The sequence below is a fragment of the Galeopterus variegatus genome, unplaced genomic scaffold, assembly GCF_000696425.1.
Source record: "Galeopterus variegatus unplaced genomic scaffold, G_variegatus-3.0.2 Scaffold3629, whole genome shotgun sequence".
NCBI lineage: Eukaryota > Metazoa > Chordata > Mammalia > Dermoptera > Cynocephalidae > Galeopterus > Galeopterus variegatus.
The window spans coordinates 19283-26887 of NW_007729740.1; the positions used below are offsets into that span (position 1 = coordinate 19283).

The 7605-nt window shown below is 39.2% G+C and overlaps 1 pseudogene; it reads left to right on the forward strand.

Moving 5' to 3' along the window:
* The first annotated feature begins 692 nt into the window (after positions 1-692).
* LOC103601212 lies at positions 693-1163 on the forward strand (annotated as a pseudogene).
* The last annotated feature ends 6442 nt before the right edge of the window (positions 1164-7605 follow it).

Here is a 7605-nt window from a genome sequence, read left to right on the forward strand (position 1 = left end):
CAAGGGTTAAGATCCCCATACCGGTCGTCTTTTAAAAACAAACAAACAAACAAAACACTCTTTGGGTTAAGTATTATCATTATTCCATTATTTACAAATAGGGAATTAAGTTATGTTTAAAAGATTAAATTATGTTTAATATCACTATTTACAAAAAGAGGGACGTATGTGGTATTTTAAAGAAATATTTGAAAAATCTTGGTAGAATAATGGGAAAAGCCTTAGTTAAATGGAAAAATCCGACTATATGGAACAATGAATCAATAAGTGATGTTTAACAAAAGATTCTTAAATGTAACCATATGTTTAAAGGAAGAAACATTTGTAGAAAATCAATAAAATGTCCAAGATAGTTTTATTTCACAAAATATAGATGATAGTATGGGTTTTTGTTATCTTTTCTTTGAAATCTATTTTAAATTATTTTGAATAAATGCTTTTAAAATTAGTGTACTGAAAGTAATCCTAAAAATTAATGGCATTATCTACTAATTAGTAAAGAAAAAAATGTAAATTGTTATGCCTTAAAACTAAAGTTAGTGAACTGAGGCTCTGCAGTCACCTATTGTATTAAAGTGCTTTATTATCATTAATATTGCTTGTGATATTAATTCACCTAAAAAGTTGTAATCTTGGTAGTTGATAAGGAAACCCAGATGCCACTGCTCTCTTTTTTTTAGGCAGCCAGAGAGATGGCAGACATTCAGACTGAGTGAGCTCACCAAAAGCAACCAACCATCTTTCAGAACAAGAAGAGGGTCCTTCTAGGAGCAACTGGCACAGAGAAACTCCCAAGATACTACATCGGTCTGGGCTTCAAGACTACTAAAGAAGCCACTGAGGGCACCTAAACTGGTAAGAAATGCCCCTTCACTGGTAATGTCTCCATGAGAGGGTGGATCCTGTCTGACATGGTTACCAAGGTGAAGATGCAGAGGGCCATTGTCATCCACTGGGATTATCTCCACTATGTCTGTAAGTAGAGTTGCTTTGACAAGTGCCACAAGAACATGTCTGTGCACCTGTCCCCCTGCTTCAGGGATGTCCAGATTGGCGGTATCATCATAGTGGGTGAGTGTTGGCCCCTGAGCAAGACTGTTTGCTTCAATGTGCTCAGTTTCACCAAGGCAGGGGGTACCAAAAAGCAATTCTGGAAGTTCTGAGGCTGGATGCCTGTCCACTCCCCCAAATGAAATAGTTATCTTCCCACTCAAAAAAAAAAAGAAAGTTGTAATATCAGTTTATCACAGAAATAATTTATCTGATAACATGAGTGAAGAGAACTAGTACATACAGACACACACACACACACACACACACACACTGTGACACCATCCAAAACCCACAGCAACTGAGATGCCAGCCCCAAGTAGCAATACCTAATGAGCAACAAAATTAGAAAAATGTTCTTTTGAGGAAATACTTTCTTTATCCCCATCTGTATTAGTCTGTTTCTGTTGCTTATAACAAAACACTTGGGACTGGGTGATTTATAAGAAAACAAAATTTATTGCTTACAGTTCTGAGACTGGGAAGTCCAAAGTCCATCTGGTGGTGGCAACAATGACCGAAGGGTCTCACATTGCAAGATGGTGGAAGCAGAGAGAGCAGAGAGAGAGAGAGACAGACAGACNGAAAAAAGCTAGGTTTGCTATGATATAATGCAACTGGAAAAAGAATGACTTTTCCCTTACTTTTTGATGGAGAATTCTGTGGAGGAGTGTGCTGGCAAAAACAAGTTCCTCTAAGTGACATTTCATTTCTTAGCAGCTAGTTAGATTAATGCTTGCTTCTTGCAGCTCACATATTACTAGTCCTAGTACTCCAGAAATGAAAAATCATGTACTCAATTCATTCTTCAGTGCATAAATGTTATACAAAGAGAATGGAAATTTGCATTTGGGTCTTCATTCCTGTTAAAATATTGTGGTCTTGATAACAGGTAAAGAAATATGATAGTGCTACTGCCCTTTCATATTTAGCCTCTGTAAAACAGTTTAATGGATTATATGTATAAGGAGAGGAGAAATGAAAGAATAGAATTATGTTAAATAGTGTCACTTCTAAATAGATTACAAAAACTTTAACACCTTTTCAGGGCATGACTAAAGAGACTCACCTGTAAATCTACTTAACAGACAAATCACAGGGAACTAGAGATATCTTGAAATTATCAGCAACACAACTCAACCAAAAGGCCACTGAGGTGCAAAATTCAAAAGAAAGGCAGTCTAAAGGAATGTGCAGTGAAAGGACTGAGCAATTACTGAGCAGAATGGTTGAAAGTGAACCTAAGAGTCACATCTGGTCTCTCCTCGTCTAAACAAGAGAAAACAATTTTCAGCCATGCAAGTCAAAGAAGCAAATTTGGATTCTCATTTGTGAAAATGAACAATTTCTGCTTTTTAAAATGTTCCTGACCCATGAGGTTTAGGCCCAACTTCTAGGCTTAGACTTTGATTAAGCCGAAGCTTCTGTTCTTCAGTTTTGCCTTAATTAGAACACAAGGCTTTGAGTTGGGATAGGGTGGGAGTGGGAGAAGACTGGGGTGGAGAGAAGGTGAAGGATAGACCTTACGCCTCTGCTGCTTTCCTGCAATTGTGGAGGTTCCTTTCCTGAGGCTACCTCCAAGTAATCCTAAGTACTTTGTAGAAACATTGCAGGTGGAATAAAAACCATTTTCCTCTGCTCCCACACCACAACCAACATAGGAGACTTCTGTGACCAGATATGGGGATTTTTCCCCACTAGCCAAGCAAACCAAGAATTCTGCAGCAGACACCAGCAGGGTGTCACCTAATCCAATTCAATTCTGATGCTGTTTACCTGGAGATAGCGTCAGATCCCACAGGTTGAGGGCTCCATCCCACAAGACTGCCTCCACTTCAGACACCAGTTGCAAGTCCAGGCCTCTGGAACCTCTGATGAACCCGCTTCAAGTTGGAGTTTCCACAACCCTCCTCTTTAGGCTTGACTAATTTGCTAGAGCAGCTCACAAAACTCAGGGAAACATGTTTACCATTTTATTATAAAGGATATTTTAAAGGTTACAAATAAACAGCCAATGAAGAGATACACAGGGTGAGGCCTGGAAGAATCCTGAGCACAGGGGTGTCTGCTCCCATGGAGTTGGGGTGTGCTACCCTTCTCCCAGCTCGTCGATGTGTTCTCGTTCACCTTCCTGCAGGCCACTGCTGGAGCTCAGAAAGTAATGTGAGGGAAGGCCTCAGATGCAACCTCAAAGCAAAGCTTTTCTCTGCCTTTCTCCTGCTCTTCTGTCTTCCAGCCCCGTTCCTCCCTGAGGCAAGCCATAGAAACTGGAATCCCTCTTCCCTAAGGTGAACCATAGATAGACTCTGACTCTAGTCTCTCCCCCGCTGCCCCCCGCCTCTCTGTCTTGGAGCTGGCCATCAAGAAATTCTCTGACCTACTTTGTCTGATTGTAGTCACAGGCCCTCACTGCAGAAGGCGTCCTGCCCCATACTCTGGAGGAATGAATGCTACACAGAGAGGCCGAGAAGAATCCAAATAGACCTGCCTTGCTGGGATTCCCCCCTCAAGTCTATAAGCATTAGATCATATGCTTCTTGTCCAATCACATTTCTACATGGCTGTCTACTTCATGCAACCTGAGCATAAATATGGACAATTGCCCTACATCTTTGTGTCTTCCTTCTGAAGGCTCCCATGTCACATAAAACTATGATCAAATAAAGTTTGTTATGCCTTTTCTTCAAATTGATCTGTATTTATCAGGTGATTTTTCAAAGCAACTTCAAGGGGTTGAAGGGGATGTCTTCCCTTGGCCCCTACACGAGTTCAGCTGTCCAAAAGCTCTCCATACCCTTCCCTCTTGGGTCTTTATGGAGACTTCATTGGCTAAGCATGATGGAAGCAAGGACAACTGTGTAGAAATGTGATCGGACAGAAGGGCTATGATCTAATGCTAACAGACTGAGTGGGGAAACCCAGCAAGGCCTGTGTGTTCAGGTTCTTCTTGGCCTCTCTGTGAAACATTCCTTCTTCCCAGGTATTGGGCAGGACCCTCTTCTAGAACAGGGGTCTTGTGACCTACAATCTGACAAGGTAGGTCAGAGAATTTCTTTATGGCTAGCTACAAGATAGAAAGACTGACCAAGGTTAGAGTATATTTTTCCCTGGAGTGAAAGAGGAACGGATGAAAGGAGGGTAGGAGAGGGTCAGAGAGAAAGATTCTGTTTTCTGGAGCCAGCTTCCGAGGCCTAAAGTGCCCCAACATTACAACAAAAGACTGTCTTTCACCTTTACTGCTCTGAAGCTGTTCCGAAGCTGCTTCAGGAACTGAAGACAAAAGGGCAAATACTTTAATGAAAGATATACTTATTGTTTTAGTCACTTAGAAAATAACAAGGGCTATGGGAATTATGAGTCAGGAATCACGGATAAAAATCAATATTCAAGAGTACTTCAAAAGTTCACGAAAAGATTCACAGTATCTTTTAATTCTATTTTTCCATGAACTTTTTGAAGTACCCTCGTGTGTGTGTGTGTGATCATGTCACGTACTGTTTTAAAAAAATTAAGAATGAAAATAGCTATGGGTGGTAGACTTGTCTACATGTGACATATCATAACATTGTACTGTTAGAAATATATTTGCAGGGTGAAATAAATTCTGGGAAAGTGCAAACATTTCCAACTTAATGGGTCAGGACAGTAGTCTTGATTTATGAGTTATTTCTTTAGAATATTTGATCTGATTTGATCCTTAGATAAATCTTTGGATAATAATTTCATACACTTTCCTAGATTTCCTTAGCAGCCATGTAAACTTTGGAAAAACAGAACTTCTCTGTCCCCCTCAATCTTCAGATGCACCCTAATCCCTTCTCTCCTTACAAGTACTCTGGTTTTCATTGTGTCTCCCACATTGAGCTGAACATCAGAGGTTCAGTGAGGGCTGCGTTTAGCACATAGAACATGGTAAGAGTTTGAATTTTTGCCCTCTGTGACCTTGTAGGCTGCTTCTGGAAGCTCGCTGAGACAGACTGAATCTCCTACTCAGAGGCAGGAATTGTTTGTGGTGATAAAAAATAGAAAGTGAAACACTTGAGGGTTTAATTGAAAGTAATTATGACATTGGACTACTGCCAATGGAAAGGTTTTAGAAAGCCCATCTTTTGCAAGAAAGTAAACTCCTGAGTAGATGTAGGAGGAAAATGTTTTTTGAAAAAACATTAAAAACCAGGGAATTGTTCTAGGCAGTTTTCTCCCCAAGAGTAAAACCTTTGTTATTTCCCAAAACTTGCCTCAAACACAATGTAGAAGAAGAATAAAATATAAAGAAATGCAATAAAACTAAAAATTAAGTCTGTGTCTTAGAGAAGTCATAGCCATCTACATAGTTCCATGGGCCTCTGACTTGAAGAAAATCATAGCAATGCGGGGGGCAAAATCCCAAAGGAAATGAACCGTGTTCTGTGTTTCCTTCCTCTTCTATTCCTGTTGGCCTTTCCAGGAATGCAGGTAGTCAGACGGAGAAACTGAATACGCCTCTGACTTGAAGAAAATCATAGCAATGCGGGGGGCAAAATCCCAAAGGAAATGAACCGTATTCTGTGTTTCCTTCCTCTTCTATTCCTGTTGGCCTTTCCAGGAATGCAGGTAGTCAGACGGAGAAACTGAATAAACTTCTTGTGGTATCCCTGTGTTCAAGTTCTCTGAATTGGCAGGGAACCAGTAAAACAAAGTTGGGATGTACAGAATTACTAATGTATGAGTCAAAGATGAGAGGGGAGGCTTAAAATGAGTTTAGAAGCTATTCGTTAAAAAAAAAAAAAAAGTGAAAGCGTCGTTTGCATGTCTGGAATATAAAGTTGCCAAAAGACAAATTAATTTCTAATGACTTCTTAAGTAGTTATTAGAAAGGATGTGAATACTTAGAGACCAGTAGGCAGACAGATTTGGTCAGGTAGGCACAGTGAGTTTGTTGTGATTATCGCTTTTTTGTGATGTGTTGCTGTTTTTGTCTTTGAATGTCTTTAGGCCAGTTATGTATTTTCCACTTGGCTATAGGCCCAACTGTTCCCCGTTGTTTTACGCATAATCGGATTCATGTATTTATCCTTGTAAATCTTTAAGATAGCAATTTTAGAGTAAGTCTGTTTTGCCAGATAATAATAACAAAGGCATTTTTTTTACGAGTGCCTACAGTGTGTCAGGCACTTATTCGCCATTAAACTTTACAACAATCCCATAGGTAGATATTATTATCCTATTATAAAAGATCAGGAGCCTACTAAATAATAACGCTGGAATTTGAACAGTGAGTCAGGCTCCGAAACTTACCTCTGTCCATTAAGTCTCGACTTCCTCATGATTCAGAAATAACATTATATATCAACTTTGAATACATGCCTCTTCAAGCAAATACAGGATAAATGACATCTATACCTTGTTAAGTTCCAATATAAAGAAGTACAAGAACATTGAATCTCAACTAAGATTCATAATAGAAAGGACGAGGCATTTGTTCTGCATAAGATCAGCAACCAGAAAAAAAGAGATTTTTTTTTCTTTTTCTTTTTGGTAATATTGTTCCAGGGCCCAAAGTGGTCAACTGTTTTCATAATTCATGTGGCAGGGCCATCAAAGGTAGCTCAGTCATTTAGTCTAACAAAATATTTTTTAAACGTCAGGGTGCACTCTTGATTTGGATCCAGGAACATATGGCTCTCCAAAAGCTTCCTGGCAGGTTGATGACACGAGGCATCAACTAGATGTATCAGGGCCTAATAGGACCAAACCATGGAGTGCATTTAAAAAGCTCACATGCATTGTCAAATATCATAATACGTAACAAATCTCATTGCCTTCAACTCAATGATATTTAGAATATGTGATACATCAGTCTTTCTGCTCTGGGATTTAGTAATGGTCCGTGGTTGCTGTCTTCTTTTCAAATGTAAAAAGCTTAACTTAGAATATGGGTCATTTATCTTGGGCTTGGCCTGAAATGGCATATATTCAATCATGTTGTGACACAAAATAGCTTATAATTTAACTACGAAGGAAGTTACAGCTACACATCATTTATGCAGAACTGCCGAGAATGGAGATGTTCCACTTAAGTACATTTTCCTGAATACCTTAAGAATACCTGTAAAATGACAAAACCCACACTTATTTTTATCCATCCAGGCTTGATTTAAACAGGGGCAGCATCACAATGTAATGACTTCAAGTTATTTTACTACTGGCTTTTTTATTACCAAAGGAGACACAAAAGCACTAAAATCTCGTGGATTTGTTTCTGGCGCCACATTCAACCTCCAGCAATTCAGAGGCAGAAGGTGGTATTTTTGCCCTACTTCTTGCCAGTGATTATGCTGCTGCTGCTTCTTTCTCTTTCTTTCTTTTTCTTAACTCATTCTGATTTTATCTCAAAAATATATATCAAACTCTTTCAAATCTAGAATTCAACTAACCAGAAACACAAAAACTCCCATTTATGCTTTCTTCTTATCCTAAGTTTTTTTTTTTTTTTTTTTTTTTTTTTTTTTTTTTTTTTTTTTTTTCCGGGTCCGGCAAAGGATCCCAACCCCCAGTGTTTCCCCCGTACCGGCC